Here is an 18,329-nt window from a genome sequence, read left to right on the forward strand (position 1 = left end):
CAGCGACTGGCATGATTTCTGCATAGGCTGATGATTCGCGTACGGCTCCGCGTGGAATCTTGTTCAGCATAATCAGGAAAACAGCCGGCTGTCCGACATCATAGAATCCTACCTCGTCCTTTTTTTCCGACCACCGGTCAAGAATCCTCGAGAAGAAATCTGGAACAAAAAGCCTTCCAATATGGCGTGCATTGCCTTATATTCTATGTTCTAGCGCCCTCTTTTTGCTGTGTTCTTTTTTTCGCACGACCCTTAGTTTTAATGCCCTTAAGATGATCTTTACTCACCCTATTGCTGTTAGGTGCTGTCTTCGAGGGAGGCGCGCTTACGTTATTTTCCGCGTACGCTATAGCCTTCGACGCTGCGTTTCAGACGCGACCTTTGCACTGTTACTCATTACCTGTCTGCCGACTTACGTTATTTGAGATAGCTTAATAGGACACAAATTTAACCTAATATTTTCTTTTACATAGAATCATTAATTTAAACACAAAGTTCTTTACATAGTATTACAGTTTTAATAAAAGGAGGTAATTCTAATTCTATTTACAGTTAGTACTTAATTTCTTCTGCCCGAGTACAAGTTTTTTCTCTCAGCTGATTTTTCTGACTTGTTAAATCCTGAACGAATTGTTTCCTTTTAAAGGTTCTTCATTCAGTATTTAACACCCCTGTTTAAATATCATTGGGTTTTTACTCACGGATTCTTAGGGCATTGTAGATGTGTATTTACCAATAAATATATGTAGCATGAAGGAAAAGAAATTTACACATACCTTTTTCTGGGTGTTGTGGCTTTTCTTCTTCCTGCAATGTGCAAACTACTGCAGTTATGGTGTTTTGGAAGGAAGTGTGTATGGGGGATAGGCAATGTGGGAGAATTAAAATAGAAAATTGAAAAAAAAAACGTTCTTTTTTTTGTGTAATATATATATATATATATATATATATATATATATATATTATAAGGGATGAGCGGAGCGTGTTTTTAAATAGGGTGGGAAAGGGTGAAAGGGGTTGAAAACAGCAACTGATTTTTTGAGTGGGATTGTGGGGAAAAGGGGTTAACAGGGTGCATTTCGTTTCATCTATGCTTGGTCGTCATCTGAACACATGGAGGAAGTGGATGCTATGTCAGGTCGGTTAGGTGTTTCTGATTTTGAAGTGTTTGTGTTATCGCCGATTGGTCGGGGATGTGACCTCAATTTTATGTTGTGAAGCTTCCAAACCTTGCAAATTATGTAGGTCCTGTGGACGTTGATTGAGTGAGCATCACATTTCATGGCTATTGTTTCCGATATTCTAAGCATTGTTTCCTTGTCTTGTCTGTCTACTATGAAGGCCTTGTCGATCTACGGGGTATGTTTTTGTTCAAGGGCGTGAACACCTATTTCTGATTTCCCTGTCCTTTAATTCGATTTTCTTTTTGATGTTGAGTTTTTCAGTGTTTAAATGTTCTGGAATAGGGATGTTACAATCGCGGAAATGTTCTTGTACTTTTATATATATATACATTGTATATATGAGGAATTATCGGGCTGGTAAGTATGACAAGCTTAGGAGTTTGATTGGTTCAGTGACATGGCATGCAAAATTGCAAGGGCAGGATGTTGATAGTGCATGGGAAGCAGTTAGGAAGTGTTGGAAGGAGGCAATGGCTGACTGTATACCTAGAGTCCGAATAATAAATCAAGCAGAGATTAAATGGATGAATAACACCATTAAGCTTGAGCTGCAAAAAAAGAAACAACTATGGAGGGAATTTAAGGAAAAAGGTGACCTGCAGGCACATGAACGGTATAAAGCCAAGGCCAGAAGGGTAACAAGTGTGGTAAGAAAAGCAAAAGCAGATTATGAAAGAACATTAGCCATGCAGGATAAAGAGAATCCCAAACAATTTTTTCGATATGTTGCAAGTAAAAGAAAAAATGTATATGGCAGAATGATTTTTAAAGAATGCCGATGGTAGGGAGATAACCGAATCAGTTAATATAGTTGAATTACTGAGCGAGCACTTTACAAGAATATATCATCGAGGTGGTGACATTGCAGGAATGAATGAACCAATAGATTATACAGAAATTGTGATGAATGAATTGGAGGTGATTAATCTATTACAAAACCTCATTGTCAATACATCTGTGGGATTGGATGGTATACCAGCTAGTGTTGTATGTGAAGCAGCTAAAGAATTGTCAGTGCCCTTGACTATTTTGTTCAATTTGAGTCTCGAGTCTATGATAGTCCCGATGGGGTGGAAAGAGGGAAATATAGTTCCACTGCATAAAGTAGATTCCAAGACTGTTGTTGAAAATTACTGGCTGATCAGCATATCAGGAATTGTTTTTCAAGGTCTTGGAGAAAATAGTCAAGAGAAAAATACAGGATTGGATAAATGAAAATGGGATATGGTATTGGGGACAACATGGTTTTGTGAAGGGTAGATCATGCCTCAGTAACTTGCTCACGTTTTATAACACAGTGACGGCTGAACTGGATAAGGATAATGGGTTTACAGTGATTCTAATGGACCTTGCTAAGGCCTTTGACAGGATACCACATGGAATTCTAATCAGTAAACTGCAGCATATGGGTATGGATATAGCGTTGGTGAGAGGGATAGGAGGGTGGTTGATGGAGAGATATCAGAGAGTGGTTTATTCAGCAGAAGAGTCTAAAAGACGACCCGCTGCTAGTGGTTTGCCGCAGGGTTCTGTTCTTAGACCACTACTTTTCAATTTGTTCATTCACGATATAGGAAAGGATGAGAGGAAGTGTTCACTTGTTTGCTGATGATGCAAAGTTAAGTAGAGCAATGTTAAGTGAGTGCACAGGATGTCAAAATTTTGCAGGATGATTTGGATAGATTGGAGGACTGGGCGAAGGAAAATGGATAACAATTTAGTCTAGATGGAAAAATTCTTTAACAAGCAGAGACAAACAGGTTATTGTTCCTCTGTATCGAGCCTTGATAAGATTCCATCTAGACTACTGTGCCCAGATATGGGCGCCAGGGTTTCTTCTCAATGGGGAGGAGGTGCAGAGGATCCAGAGACAAGTGACCAAGATAATAGCAGGACTATTGAATGAACCTTATGAGAACAGGTTGAAGATTTGTGGGCTGCAGAAATTGGTTGATAGGCGGAAAAGGGGTGATATGATTGAGACATTCAAATTACTGAAGGGTTTCTATAAGATTAATTCAGAATATTTTTTGAGAATAGGACTGGTAGTGCGAGGACTAGGGCCATCCATGAAAGCTTGGTAAAAGTGCGGTTAGCAAGAGTATTAGAGCAGTTTTTTACTTGCAGAGCAGTAAATGAGTGGAATAAACTGCCAGAGTCTGTTGTGGGTGCTTCCCGTAATAATAATAATAATATTGTACTTTTATGTAATTTATATAATATTACTGTTCCTCAACCGATTGAATTAACTCTGACAGGTGTCGCTCATAGCAGTGGAATGAACTAAGCCTGAATAAGCAAGTCGATGTCATTTGTTACAGTAGTGTAGCGAAGTATCTCCCCAATTTACTCATTCTTAAGGTGCTTAACTACGAATTAGTAAGTACATTTTGGTTGGTCATGTACCTTATCACTACAAGGTGATATAACTGATAATTTTGTGCCCTTTATAGTATCCAAGTAGTCGATGAAAGAGATGTACAAACCGGAGAACTGCTATAACCTTCCGACCTAAGTACATGGCGGGTGCTAATCTTAGGAAATGGCGATACGCCGCAAAGTATGAGACGATCTAGCCGATGAGAACAAGACTTTATAAAGTTGGTAAACTCTCATTGTAACAAAAACTATCATTTTTATTGCGCAAAACTGAGTAAAAGTCAGTACAAAAAAAATTATCAGAAGACAGAAATCTGACCTGTCAATGTATTACATGAAAATTTAGCGATCTACCAAGCTCACAAGGGTCAAATCCTTCGTTTAAAGCGGTATGCATTCCTCTGCTGAACAGCGGCCGCAGGCAAATGTGTCCCTCAGCCCTAACACCCGTGCAGCTACGGAATCGTATTAAATTTCAAAATTTGCGTATCATGCACTTCTTAACTTTTAGTTATGGCAGCGCAACCAAAGAAAATTAGGAGGCTTTAGCACATTTTGAATTATTCCATTTATAAAATCGGACTCTTTCTTTCAAAGCGGGAGTCTACTGGAAATCGCACGGACGCATAACTGCGTGAGCAGGTACATATCGTCTCCGATGGTAACCAGATGTGATGCATTGGCAATAACGAGACGAATTGGGAGTTTCGCATTTCAGGAGTAGGTGACACCGTTCTGCCAGAGAGAGAGAGAGAGGAGGATATCGGCTTGTTGCAGATTCAAGGAGTTAATTTTCCTTATGAGGAATTATACTACCTGTTTCTTTATTATGCAACCATGTAGACTGCATAGATTTCGGAATTTTTATTCTTTCAAATATTTTGCTTTATCCTTTAAAATGGTGCAAACTGTAGAAACGGCAGAGAAATTTCCAGAAAGAGCTTTAACAGAGCTACCAGCTTGATTGGTAAAAATTCGCATTTTTTTTCTTTAATCAGGTTTTCTTGGTTTCTTTTTGGCCATTTTCTGGTTTTGCACTGTTGCTTCTTTTTGATATTGTTGGAAGAATGAAATTGTTATAGTTAAAAATAGAACAAAATGAAAAATCAGGTGTAATTGAAGAAAACTATGAATACATCCTCGCGTCGCCAAGGATCGTGAGTGACTTAGGTTCGTTCATTACGTCGTTATCTTCTTCACGCACTAGGTATAATATATAATATCTTGCGAACAAGATTTCATCTTCTTTTATGGGAACTTTTTCTAGGACTTCCTGTTTTTCTTTTATTCTTTGGTTTCCAAATGTAGACTTGTTTTATTATTCTTTCTTCATTGTACATGTTCAATCCATTTAATTCTTCGGGTTAAAAGCCAGTTGTTTATTGCTTGTATTTAATATTGTTTTCTTATGGCTGTATTTTTTATTTTATCTAGTCTAGTTTTGTTTACTATTTTTCTTAATATATTCATTTCACCAGTGTTTAATATTTGTTTTGTTTTCGTAGTGGCTGGTCTTGTTTCTGCCTTATATGTGATAATATGCCTGATTACTGCTTTATAAATTCTCTTTCAAGCATCCTGATATTCTTGCAGCTTTTTCAACTTGTTCTATGACTTCTGGATGTGGCTTTCCTTCCCAGTTCAGTTTTATACCTAAATACTTGTAATGTGTTATTTGTTCTATAATAGTACCTTCTAATTTAATTTACATCTCTGTGGTTCTTGTGATATTGTCATACATTTTGTTTTGGTTTTTGATATCTTCATATTATATAATTTTGCTGCTTTATTAAATGCAAGCAATATTATTTTTAACAGGATTTCATTTTCTGCAATTAATATTACATCGTCTGCATAACATATAGTTCTTATTATTCTATTTTTATTTCCACTCCGTATTTTGTATTTTTTAACGTTTTGTGTTATTCCATTCATTATTATATTGAATAATGTTTGACTTAAGGAATCTCCTTGTCTGATGCCATTATTAATTTGTATTTTTTTACTTGTTTTTCCTTGTGTTTTTATTATACAACTATTGTTATCATATATTTCTTTAATTATTTGTGTTATGTTTTCTAATACTTGTCTTCTCTGCAATATACCTATTACATTTGAATTAATATTCTGTGAAATGCTCTTCCAGGTCTATAAGCATATAAATAATTTTGTATTATGTTCTATTGTTTTCTCTATCAGTTGTCAAATTATAAATATTGCATCTGAACATGATCTATCTTCTCTAAATCCTTGTTGTTCATCTAGTAGATTAATTTCCTTTGTTACTTTATTATTTATAATTCATGTTAGTAATTTTAACAAAGTATTTAATAAATTTATCCATGTATAATTTTCTATATACCTGTTGGTCCTGCAGACCAACATATATGCATTAATTGCCTAAAATCTTTAAATTCTTGTGTAGAGGCTTAAGTGCTGTGAGGACATTATGTTGGAGGTTTAATGGATTTTTTACAACACTCAAAAAGAATTAAAATAGAATTTAAATTCTATTTTAATTCTTTTTGAGTGTTGTAAAAAATCCATTGAACCTCCAACATAATAAAATCTTTAAAGATGAATTGGCCAGCAAATAGAAGTAGGAGTAGTGCTACTGTGTGAGGGAGAGACGACACACCTAACTGAAGTCCACATAGAGTAAGCAAGAAGACAGCTATGTGGAATGCAAACAGCATATTATTATTATTATTACCACCCCAAGACCTCATGGAGTCAAAGACTCACCTGGGAGGTCCTTTTATCACACACACAGCTCATCATACCGTGTTTTAAACACATTCAAACTCTTTGCGGACACCACATTCTCAGGCAAGGCATTCCAATCATTCACAACTCTACATGAAAAAAACCTGCCTCTTGCTCCCCTATTCACACCCTCTTTATACAGCTTCCAGGGATGACCTCTGGTTCCCCCCCTGATCTCCCACTAGTCTCTGTAAAACTTCTCCAGCAATGATCGTATAACAACCCCTTACCAACTTGTAGGTCTCTATCATATCTCTCCTCTTTCTCCTGTCCACCAGACTCTGCAAATTGCATCTTCTCAATCTTTCCTCATATTAAACATTCCAGAGGTCAGAAACTACCTTAGTCATTCTCCTTTGGACCCTTTCCAACATCTCTTCATCCTTCTGAAAACCTGGTGACCAAATCTGGGCACAATAGTCCATGTGTGGCCTAATCAAAGCCTTATACAATGGAACAAGAATCTCCCTACTTCTACACGTCAGTGTCCTCTGCATCACTCCGAAAAGCCTTTGTGTCGTCTTCACAATTTTGGCGATGTGTCCTCTAAATTTTAGATCCTCATCCACTATCACCCCCAGATCTCTTATTTCCTCTACCTCCAACAATATATTCTCACCAAGCATAAATTCTGCATCCCATCTTTGTTTTCCAAATTTTAAAACCCTACATTTTGTAACATTGAACTCGCATCTCATGTATAATATTTCAACCATCAACATCAGAACATTGTAAAATCCTGGCAAGTTAAAACATTAAGAGAGAACTAGAACTGCTCAAATGCGAAATAGTTGGAGTTGCAGAAACCCACTCAACCAAGAAAAAAATCGACATAAAAAATGCAACTTTACTTTACTCAGGAAGGAAAGATAACCATCACAGAGAAGGTGTAGAACTAATCATTAAAAAAATGGTTCATAAACTCAAAAGTTGAGGTAAGAAAAATTTCCTCTAGAATCATTTCCTTAAGATCCAAAGCTAAAGAAAGAGGAATATTCATAAAAAATAATAGAGGTTTATACCCCAGTCCAATCACATGTAGAGGTGAAATATAGTCAATTTCTTGAAAAACCGCAAAGAGAAATAAGGCAAACAAGTACCAGAGATATCTTGATTATTATGGGAGATTTTAATTCAAAAATTATTCAGTACTTTGAAGATAAATTAGAAGTAATGGGAAAATTTGGTCATGGAGAGATGAATGAAAGAGAAGAGGACTTGATTAATTTTTGCAAAATAAATCAACTGTTAATCACAAATACCATATTCAAACACAGGCCACAACACAAATACACTTGGACATCACCAAACCATGAAATCAGAAACTGTATAGACTATATAATCAATAATAAGAAATGGAAATGTTCCTTCTAAAATATCAAAACATTAAAAAAAGATTAACATGGATACAGGCCATAAACTACTATCAGCCAAACTAAAAGTCAAGTGCAAAAGAAAGAGAATAAACCACCAAAAACAAAAGAAGATGGACTTCTAAGACTAAATGATAGCTTGACGAGATCTAACTGTCACAGATCATTAAAAGAAAAATTAAATAATCTTGCTTTAGATACAGTCCCAGAGTCTTGGAAAAAAGAAGAAATTATTAAAGAAACAGCAATAAACATCTGGGCTACCAGAAAAGAGTGAATAAAGATTGGCTTACACCAAAGATTTTGGACTCGTGCGAGAGAATAAGAATATCCAAAACTAACCTTAAAAGAAGATAATGAAGAAAATGGAATATTATACAGAAATTTGAAAAAAGAAATCAGCAAAAACTGTAGATTAGCAAAAATCTTCACATACTTAGAGGAAAAGGCAGGATTGCGTGAAACATGACCCAAGACCTTTTGAGATAGTTAAAGAGATAAGCAGAACATACTCACCCAACCCAGAGTCAATATTGCAACAAGTTGGAACCACTACAAGCAGCATTGAAGCAATGAAAGAAATATGGACTAATCATTTTAAAGAAACATTTGCAGCTGAAGAAAACATAGATCAAGGTGCCTTCAATCATGAAGAAACTTCTGACACAAAAGACATAATTTAAAAACAACATAGAGCAATCAAACAAATGAAAAATGATAAAGCATCAGCCATAGACAATATTCAAAAAGAACTTCTAGAAAAAGGGGGAGAAAGCATAATAAATTACCTGAGGAAACTGTTCAACAAAATCTTAAAGAAACGAAATTTACCAACAGATTGGAGAACAGGCCAGATTATACCCATCCACAAAAAAAAAGATGTTAGATCCTGTACTAACTATAGACTTATCACCCTTTTAAGCCACTGCTATAAAATATTCATCAGGATTCTTCAAAACAGAGTTAAACATTCCCATGAAGAACAAATGGAAGAAGAGTAAATGGGATTTAAAAATAGCAGAAGCACAATTGATGCAATTTTCACGTTAAACATTGCCAGATCTTATGCGAGACATAAAACTGCTGTTTTTTCAACTTCAAACAATCTTTTGACTCAATAAACAGAAGCAAACTTATTAAATTTCTAAAAACAGAGTTTGACAAATATCTATTAAATTGTATCAATAATTAGTATTCAGAAACACAAACAATACTGAAATACAAAAACATAGAAACAGATCAAATAGCAATTTAAAAAGGAGTTATACATGGCTGTCTATTGTCACCATATTTATTCAACCTGTACCTAAAAGAATTAGTAGATAGACTACAGATATATGAAGGCATAATGGTAAATGGAAGAAATATAACACAAAACTCTACAGCACATTTAAAATATGCTGATGATATAGTTATTACTATAGACAGCCAAGAAAAATTAGAAAATATCCTGACCAAGCTACATTCAAACAAGTAACAGATATGATATGAAAATCAATTTCGCTAAAACAAAACAAATGGTAATGGGAAGAAATTCAAATGAAAATAGGAAACAATAATACAGAACAAGTAAAGCAGTTCAATTACCTAGGTTCAATGATCACTGAAGATGTAGGCTGTCTCGAAACCATAAAACACTGAATCAATAATGGAAGGATAACAGTGGCACACTAAAAAATAGGAACAATAAAAGATTAAGCAAAACTGAAATTAAAGTTGTATAAAACAATGATAATTCCCACAGTACTGTATGGCTCAGAATGTTGGATCTTAAGAAGTAAAGAAATGGATAAACTCGGTGCTTTTGAAATGAAATGTCTAAGAAAAACCAATAGAACAAACTGGACAGAAAAAAAAAAATGGAAAAGTCAAAGAAGAACATAACTTGAAAAAAACAATAATTACTGCACTAAAAAGAGCCAATTAAGCTGGTTTGGACATGTTACAAGAATGAACCCAGAAAGACTATCAAACATTATGAAATGGTAGAAGGAAGACCAAGAAAGAAATGGGTTGACAACATTAAAGGAAGTATGTTGAAAGTTTATTTTTCACTTGGTTAAACTGTAATAAATTTAGTTTAATCCTTTATCCAAGTGTGTGCAAACGAAGTTTGCGCCTAAAAGTATCTTCAGGACTGGGGTAAAGTGGTACAACACTGGCAACTCCTTGCAAAGGTGGAGCAAGCTACCAACACTCCTATCTCAGTATCTCCCATAATGCAAAACATATCTCCTTGCGGATATGTATAATGTTATGCATTAAGGGGAGGGCCACTACCCAGACTAGTTTCGACCTTTATTGAAGTCTCTTCAGTGGGAGCCAGGCCCAGAGGTGGAGATACAAGGCAGAAGCAATGGCAGGTCATCTTTACCTATAGGAGTTGCCAAATGGTTGCCACTACCCCGAGTAGTTTCAACCTTTATTGAAGTCTCTTCAGTGGGAGCCAGGCCCAGAGGTGGAGATACAAGGCAGAAGCAATGGCAGGTCATCTTTACCTATAGGAGTTGCCAAATGGTTGCCACTACCCTGAGTAGTTTCAACCTTTATTGAAGTCTCTTCAGTGGGAGCCAGGCCCAGAGGTGGAGATACAAGGCAGAAGCAATGGCAGGTCATCTTTACCTATAGGAGTTGCCAAACGGTGTGTCCCCTTTTTATTAAATTACTCTGGATTTAGAGAAAGATGTTGAAAGTTTATTTTTCACTTGGTTAGACTATAATAAATTTAGTTTAATCCTTTATCCAAGTGTGTGCAAACAAAGTTTGCACCTTTTATTATTAAAGGAAGTTCCCACTTAAACTCCATAATAGAACTTCATAAAAAGACAGCTGACAAAGAAATGGCAAAGATTTATCTCTGAGGAACTCAACCCACCATGAGCAGAAAAGACAATAATTTTCTGTTTTTTTTTTTTAATATCCTTCTTTAAATATGGGTATTATTATACTTTTTTTTTTCATTCTACAGGAATCTCTTGTTTTTTTTATTATTTGAATGTATAGTATATCTAAACTCTGAGTTATAATTTCTTTTACCATTTTTAATAATTCATTATTGATATTATCTAGACTTGGTGATTTCTTACTCTTCAGTTTTTTAATTGCATTTTCAATTTTTTATATCTGTTGTATTTATTTCTTCTTCTTGGTTTGTGTACCTAGTTCTACTTTTATTTCAACTATTTATTTATAAAGGTTTTAAAATAATTTTCTAATTCTTCTATTTCTACTTTTAATATTGGGATGTATTCTGCTTCTTCTTTCTTTTGTGTATTAATAAATCTCCACAATTGTTTCTGTATACCATAAAAATCATATTAAAGTTGTTTTGTGTATGATTCCTAAAATTGATTTTTACTTTGTTTTCTTCTAATTAACTTTATTACTCATTTCCTTTTATTCATTCCAATTATCTGTTTTCATTTATATATATTTTTCTTTCATTAAATTTTTTTTCTTCGTTAAACCATGGAGGCCATATTCTTTAATTTTTTTATTTTTATTTTTTTTTAACCCCTAATACTTCTGTTGCTGTTTCAGTTAAATTTGTATTAAAAATCTTCCAGTTATCTTCTACATGTTATTCACTGCTTAGTGAGTTATCTTGAAACTTTTGTTTTAATCTATTGTAGTATATTGTTTGTGCTGATTTTCTTTAAATTTTATTTTCTGCCATTTCTTGTAAAGTCTTAGTTTACATATTAACAGGTCATGTTCACTTCCAATTTCTTGGAAGTTAACACTCTGACATGTTCTATTTCTAATGAGTGTATTACTTTATCGCATATAATATAATCTATTATTGATTTCTGTCCTCTTGTGTTTTAAAATGTTATTTTATGCTGATAAAATGTATTCTTTATTTTTAACTTTTATTTGCACAGAATTGTATCAGTGTTCCTGGATTATTGATTCTTCATTAACTCTTTGCATAATTCCATGTATTAGTATTTTTCCTATTCTTATTTTTAAGTGTCCCATTATAATTAATTATTCATTTGGTTTTATTTCTTCTACTATTTGTTGTAGATCCTCATAAAAAAAATGTTTTGTTTATTTTCTTCCTTCTTCTGGAGCAAATATTGTAATTATATTTATCTCTATCTGTTTTTATCCTGACTAATAATATTAACTCTATATATATTACTATTCCTACTCCAGCTTCAGCTCTATTTTGTTTTTTTACCCCTCTGTACATAAATATATAGCCTTATGTTCATTATTCCATTTCCTTTTTTTTTTTTTTGTTTCTGTTAAGCTGCATATTTCAATGTTTCTTTTGGTTATTTCTTGAATAAGTTCTTCCTCTTTTCCATTGGTTGCTCTTGCATTCATTGTTGCTAGTTTTATTATTCTGTATTGTATTCTTTTCCTTTTCTGTTTCCAAACAATATCCAATTTTCCCATCCGATTCATATTTATCTTGGTTTCTTGAACAGTATTGTTTTACATCCAATGACAGTTGCTAGCCCAATCACCAGATGCCTCCCACTTTAGCCGGGAGTATTGATGTAGCCTTCATTCCCTAGGGTGGCCCTTCTGGAAGACCAAGCTTCCGACTTACTTCACCATCTCCCATTCAGCTCTCCACCACAATGAGGAGTGGGTAGGATTTGGAGAGGTACATCATTATATACTGCATAATTGCCCATACATGCCCCTAAGTGCCTTCACCTCACACAATTTAAAATAAAAATTCCAATCCAAAAAACGTGTAAAGATAAAAATTCAATAAGCTGGAATTCGTAATGTGAGAACTACTTGTATTTTTTTATTTTATTTATTTTTAATGAAAAAGTGTGTACTTGGAAAAATGCACATGTTAACCTCCCAACAGACCAGAACATCTATTTATATACATCCAGCAAAATCTGGATATGATGCATGCTCTGTTGAAAGAGCAGGTGTAAGAAGTGCAGTGTGGACGTCATGTTCATTTAAACTTGCGATAACCCCTTCAAGCTGAAGAGAATTCATGATTATTGCTGCATCTCATTTGCCAATTACAAGAAATGCAGTTCCTTGTTCCATGCTGGGTAACTGGACTTTTACTTATATGGGATAGACAAAGTATAGAAATTATTTTTGTTCATTCCTTTTATTATACAATTTTTAATGCCAGGACAAAATAAGAGATCCTTGCATACTTTATTCACTTGAATATTGCATTACCTTGATAAAATAATGTCATTTTTATTTTTACGTGCTAATTTTTTCTAGTCGACAATATATTTTATTTGTTCTCGAAGAACGTAATTCAAGATAATTATTTAAAGTAATGTATTAAAAAAAATTGGTTGTCTACTTTCCAATTTTTGTTATTTTCATTTTTATTCAAAATCAAATTTCGTAGATTGTCTGAAGGAAACACTTTGACGACTTTGCTTTATAAACCCTCTGTCCAAATTGAAACTGAATTTTTCGAAAATGGAATAAACTAGTGACGCCACCTGTTGTATATTTTTGTTGTCAAAAGCGGCAACCTTCATTAGGGTTGTGTCATCTATTTATGACATTTGTTTCATTAGAAGTAGAGTTATCGTGCCAAGAGTGACAATGAGTTTTGAAGAACTGTCGGTCGTCACGATATTCATGCCATATGCGATGAATTCTCGCTTTCAATCACTTCAAAAATTCGAGTTAAAACTCGCCATTCACTGATTGGCCAGGCAGAATGAATTCTTTGTGGATAATGCCCTTAGAATCATAGAAACCAATCAGCATTGTCTTTACTTTTGACTTCTCCAGGGGACTTTTTTTCGAATGCCCTCTTCTAGTGATCTTCACTCAGCGCTGGAGTGTTGTTTTGGGCTCATACTTAAAACACCACATTTTGTCACCAGTAATGATCATTTCAAGTAAGTTAGTCCTTACGAGCTGTTTTAATGACGTCCTTGCAGTGTTCAATTCGATACATTTTTTGATCATTGGTCAAATTGTGGGGAATAAATCGCGAATTCAATTCACGAAGGCCCAAATTCTTATCACAAAATGTTGTGCACAGTTGATTTTAGAATCCCCAATTCATTTCAATCAATCTCACGGACTATTTCTTTGAAATCATGCAATTTTTGGATTTATCTTTGCTCAGTCCCGTTTTTGGTTGGCTGACCACATTGCAATCACTTAAACCAGTGCTTCCCAAACTTCTGGATGTCAGGGCCCCCTTTGCAAAAATTAAAATATTTCACGCCCCCCCCCCCCTCAAAAGAATCGTAATACAGAGATATATTATTATAATATTTATTGTATTTATTTATATTTAGTACAAAACATACACAGCGAATATTGCAAAAATCAAATGCATATATTACATTTTTTCCCTCTTGGCATTTGGTTCTGGAGACGATGCGGGCTGTTCTGGTAAAATATGAAATCCTGTCCTTTTTTTTTTTGAGTCTGTCTCTGCTTCTTCTGATTGCTTGCGGGATTTTTTTTTATTTTTTATCAGCTACTTATCCATCTCGGTTAAATTTTTTTAACGTAGAATAGATCAAATAATATCACCACTTACCGATACTGGCACATCACAGACTGATAACATGAAATGAGTGAATATTACCTGAATAAGAGAAACCCCGTACCAGGAACATTTTTCTCTTTTGTGACTTTTCTCCCTTTATGGTAATTAAGCCTAACGCGAAACAGACAACAAAAGCAGGTTATTAAAACGTGCATATGATTAGTGCAGTATTAACAAAAGATCGCGCAACCAAAAGATAAATGCATAGCTGACAATTGAGTTGAAATGCTAACTCTCTTCAACCGAATTCCATATGTAAAACTGCCATAACATTCATTATATATATATTACTTAGTTTTAACACTTTTACGAATTTTAACACGTTCGGTTGAATTTTATTGCTGTCTTGGGAAATCGAACTCGTACACATCTAATTAATAACAATAGTTTTTAATTAGATACTGTGTTTGCCCATGCAACATATGGTTTTGTTTCAGTCTATACAGCATAGTTTCTGTATGAGGGGACATGTGATTCATTAATTAGTGTGTTTTTATCCCAGTTGTCTTTAATTGCACTATTTGTTGAGAAATATATTACACAGACTCCTCATACCTTATTCACTGGCCTAATAAAAGTACTTGTTTTTATTGCCTATCCAATATAGTGGCTATTGGGGAGGGCGTGTTGTTTACCACTGCAAATCTCCCCACATGAACTTGTTTAAGCTTTTTTTCATGTGTGAAGTATATGCGAAACTTTTATTGGTAACAGAAAACTAGCTCGAATGACAGTGATAATATAAAACGAGTTTTGATATGTATATAAAGTCAATATGAACAGTCCCTGATTATCAACGCGTGATGGATATGAATAAGCAATATTTACTAATATTCATTAAGTGCCGAAATACGCAGGAAGCAAAGTTTGTGAACCAACACCAATGTGTGAATTTTTCCATTAAAATATAAAAAAATAACAAAAAAGAAATTATAAAAGTTAAATACTTTTAAAATAAAAAATATCTACTTAATCTTAAAACATTATTAATTTGTTTTCATTATTTCACGGCCCCCTCAACAAAACCTACGGCCCCCAAGGGGGCCACGGCCCACAGTTTGGGAAGCGCTGACTTAAACCACTTGTAGTATGGGATGAGTATTCATCACCATATGGTTTTTGAAGCATTTGAGTTTCGGTAAAACTCTTACCAAGTTTTACACAAGTCATTCTCGGCTCTGTTTGAAACCCATTTTCCGACCATTCGTCAAAAAAAAAACTGTCACTCTTGGTATTATAACTTGGCTTCTAATGAAACGTCATAAACTGTTGAATCGACAGTAAGGAAGGTTGCTGCTTTCAACAACAAAGATGCAACAGGTCCCGCCACTAGTTTCTTCTATATTCGAAAAGATCGGTTTCTTTTTGGACAGAGGGTGTAAATAATAATACTGAAATCTTTTAATCCTATCAGATGTGTTATATACTTTTCACAGAATGTTCTCTTCCCATTTGATAAGATTAAAGATTTCTGTATTATTATCTACACCCTCTGTCCAAAAAGAAACTGAACATTTCGAAAATACAAGAAACTAGTGGTGCGACCTGTTGTATCTTTTGTTGCAGCAACCTTCCTTAGTGTTGATTCAACTATTTATGACATTCATTTCATTAGAAGCAGAGTTATAAGTATGAAATTAGAGCAAAGTAGATATTTAAATTTCATTTACAATGAGAAAAATTTAATCAATTGCGTATAGGATGTGTATGTCTCATAATTTCTTCATATACCTATTTTTGTTGCTTTCACTCAAAATGTTATTTTACAATGGTAAAGAAACGTTGTTTTTGAAATGAGCACTAGAAATGATGATAATTACAATTTGTTTCGTTTTACAAGTTCATTTGAAATACTACTGAATACACTTTTGCAGTATATTACAATTAGACTTGAAATAAGAATGTAATGCAGTTTAATGTCTTGTTCATAAAAGCGGAGTTGTTTCAACCAGTAACAATAGATCTCAATCTGTAAGCATGACAATGTTACATGTATATTTTCATACGTCGTAATAGTGCAACATGAAATAAAAATGTAATATTCAGAACTTATTTATTGCAATAACTTTTGCTTGATAATATTTTTTTTCAGAATATTTTAAAACAACTGTTACACAACTGCAGAATAGGGCAGGTCCTCCCCCCTCCCCCAAAACAAAAGAAAGCTGAATACTTCTGCAACACATGGAGAAATTTTTTTTTTTTTGAATTCAAATACTTCTTTCTTTCTTAAATGTCTGCATCAAATAATTTAGAAGTTTTCAATAATGAAATTGTGATTATTAAGAATTAAAAAGTTATTTTCAAATAAATATTCCATCAGTCTGTAAAAGAAATCGGTATTTCCTATTTAGGAAAGAATTGAAAACAACACAAGACTGCTGATGTATTATGCAACACTACTTCAGGCCCTTTAGTGTCACTTCTAAAGTGGTCTTTCTTTCGCAGCAGCTTTAGCCTTTACCTGCAGCTGAGGAGAATGTGGTTAAGACAAGTTATTTCCAGCAGCATTAAAAGTCGTCATTTTGAATTTTTTAAGTAAAAAACTAATACTACTGAACTTTCCTTTTTTTTTTTTTTTTGTTGCATAGATGTAAATAGTTTTTTAATGATGAAAATATAGAATAGAATTTCTAAAACTTAGAATAATGTCCACAAACAGCAGAACAAATGATTGCAGAGTGAAAATAAAAAGTCGGGAATTAAAAGCAACTGCTATGCCGTGTACTAAAATATTATTGGCTTACTTATTTTATCCAAGGGTAAAAATTAAAAATTTGCTGTGACAAATAATTTTCCTCTGTAATAATAATTTTATCCAATTTGTCCACAAACTCTGCAGTCTTCTCATTAGCACTTGCAGATTCACCATACATTTTCCCATTATGCAGTGCAAATCACTGCTTGAATCTCATGAACCAACTGGAAGAAGCATTGAATTTGTAGTCATATTCAAGTCCTGCTTTCTTCTTCAACATGTTGAAGAGACTTAGTGCCTTAGCGGTTATGGTCATAGTGATAATAGGCATGCGCTTTTGGTTCAGGTCCTCTACGCATGATGGAAGTAGCTTTTCCAATCAGCGATAGGACCTTGTCGTAGCTTTGTGACTATCGTTGAACTTGGAACTTCATTTCAAGAACAAATCCTCACCTCTTTCTCTGTGATTCTTCACTAGGTTTTTTAAATGGATGTATATATGGGATATGTTGCACAAAATATTTAACAATAAATACACAAATAATCAATTTCTTCAACACAACCAAAAGAGGAACTGTTGAAGATACTTGCTGAATGTGCTGTTGCCACTGTGTATGATGCATTGTTGCTAATTAGAAACCTTTTTACTTTATGCTTGCATCTTGTTTGAAAGTATAGTTGAAAATGTTATTTATTCCATTATGGGATCAAGAGCGTAAGTCGTGGGATGACTGTATGTCTGCTGAATTTCTTTTTATACACACAGCAGGCATTATATATATGGCATAATGGATTTACTTGGCTGAGAGACATTTTTAAAAAGATTTTAAAATGACTGAAAACTGAGACATAAGAAGTAAAAAAAATACTGTTTAATTAAGCAGGATTAATTTCTTCTTTCAAAATCAGAGGGAACAACCAGCAAAAACTCGTGAAAGAATTAAAATTTATACATTAAAGCATCAGCGTATTGACATTTGAAGCTGTTCTAGGTATCTCCTCTTTGTTGGGTGTGTGGATGCATTCAACACCTCGTGAACACCAAATTGAATGGCAGTCTTAGAGATTATTACTGAAGTTGATATTGGATTCCACAAATTTTTCTAGTTCACATAAGGGAGAAGAGCTAGTGTTCTGTTGAACTATGTCCTGCATTCTGCTGACACTAACGAGGAAAACCTCATTTTCAGATTTGTCCCCCAAGACTGGATGAATGAGGTTTTCCTCATTGGTGTCAGCAGAATTCAGGACATAGTTCAACAGAACACTAGCTCTTGTTCTTCTCCCTTATGTGACAACTGTTATGTTTTTTTAGACTTAATTCGATGGATTTTTCTGTCTGGCTAAAATAAGGTTTATTAAAGCAGTTGCACCAAATTGGGTAAATGCCGGAATATTTCGGGTTG

At 34.1% G+C, this 18,329-nt stretch overlaps 1 protein-coding gene across 2 annotated transcripts in view; it reads left to right on the forward strand.

Annotated features, from left to right (window-relative positions):
* Positions 1–3,481: 3,481 nt before the first annotated feature.
* Positions 3,482–18,329, forward strand: part of LOC150093514 (uncharacterized) — a 47,254-nt gene continuing 32,406 nt past the window's right edge. Inside the window, exon 1 of one of the 2 annotated variants that reach the window (XR_016550417.1) lies at positions 3,482–3,563. The gene's annotated coding sequence lies outside the window, so the exon portion shown is untranslated. The remainder of the gene's footprint in view (positions 3,564–18,329) is intronic. The other variant, XM_090413567.1, reaches the window with a different exon arrangement.

This window comes from Typopeltis vanoorti, chromosome 24, assembly GCF_054136105.1.
Source record: "Typopeltis vanoorti isolate ZY-2024b chromosome 24, IOZ_Tvanoo_1.0, whole genome shotgun sequence".
NCBI lineage: Eukaryota > Metazoa > Arthropoda > Arachnida > Uropygi > Thelyphonidae > Typopeltis > Typopeltis vanoorti.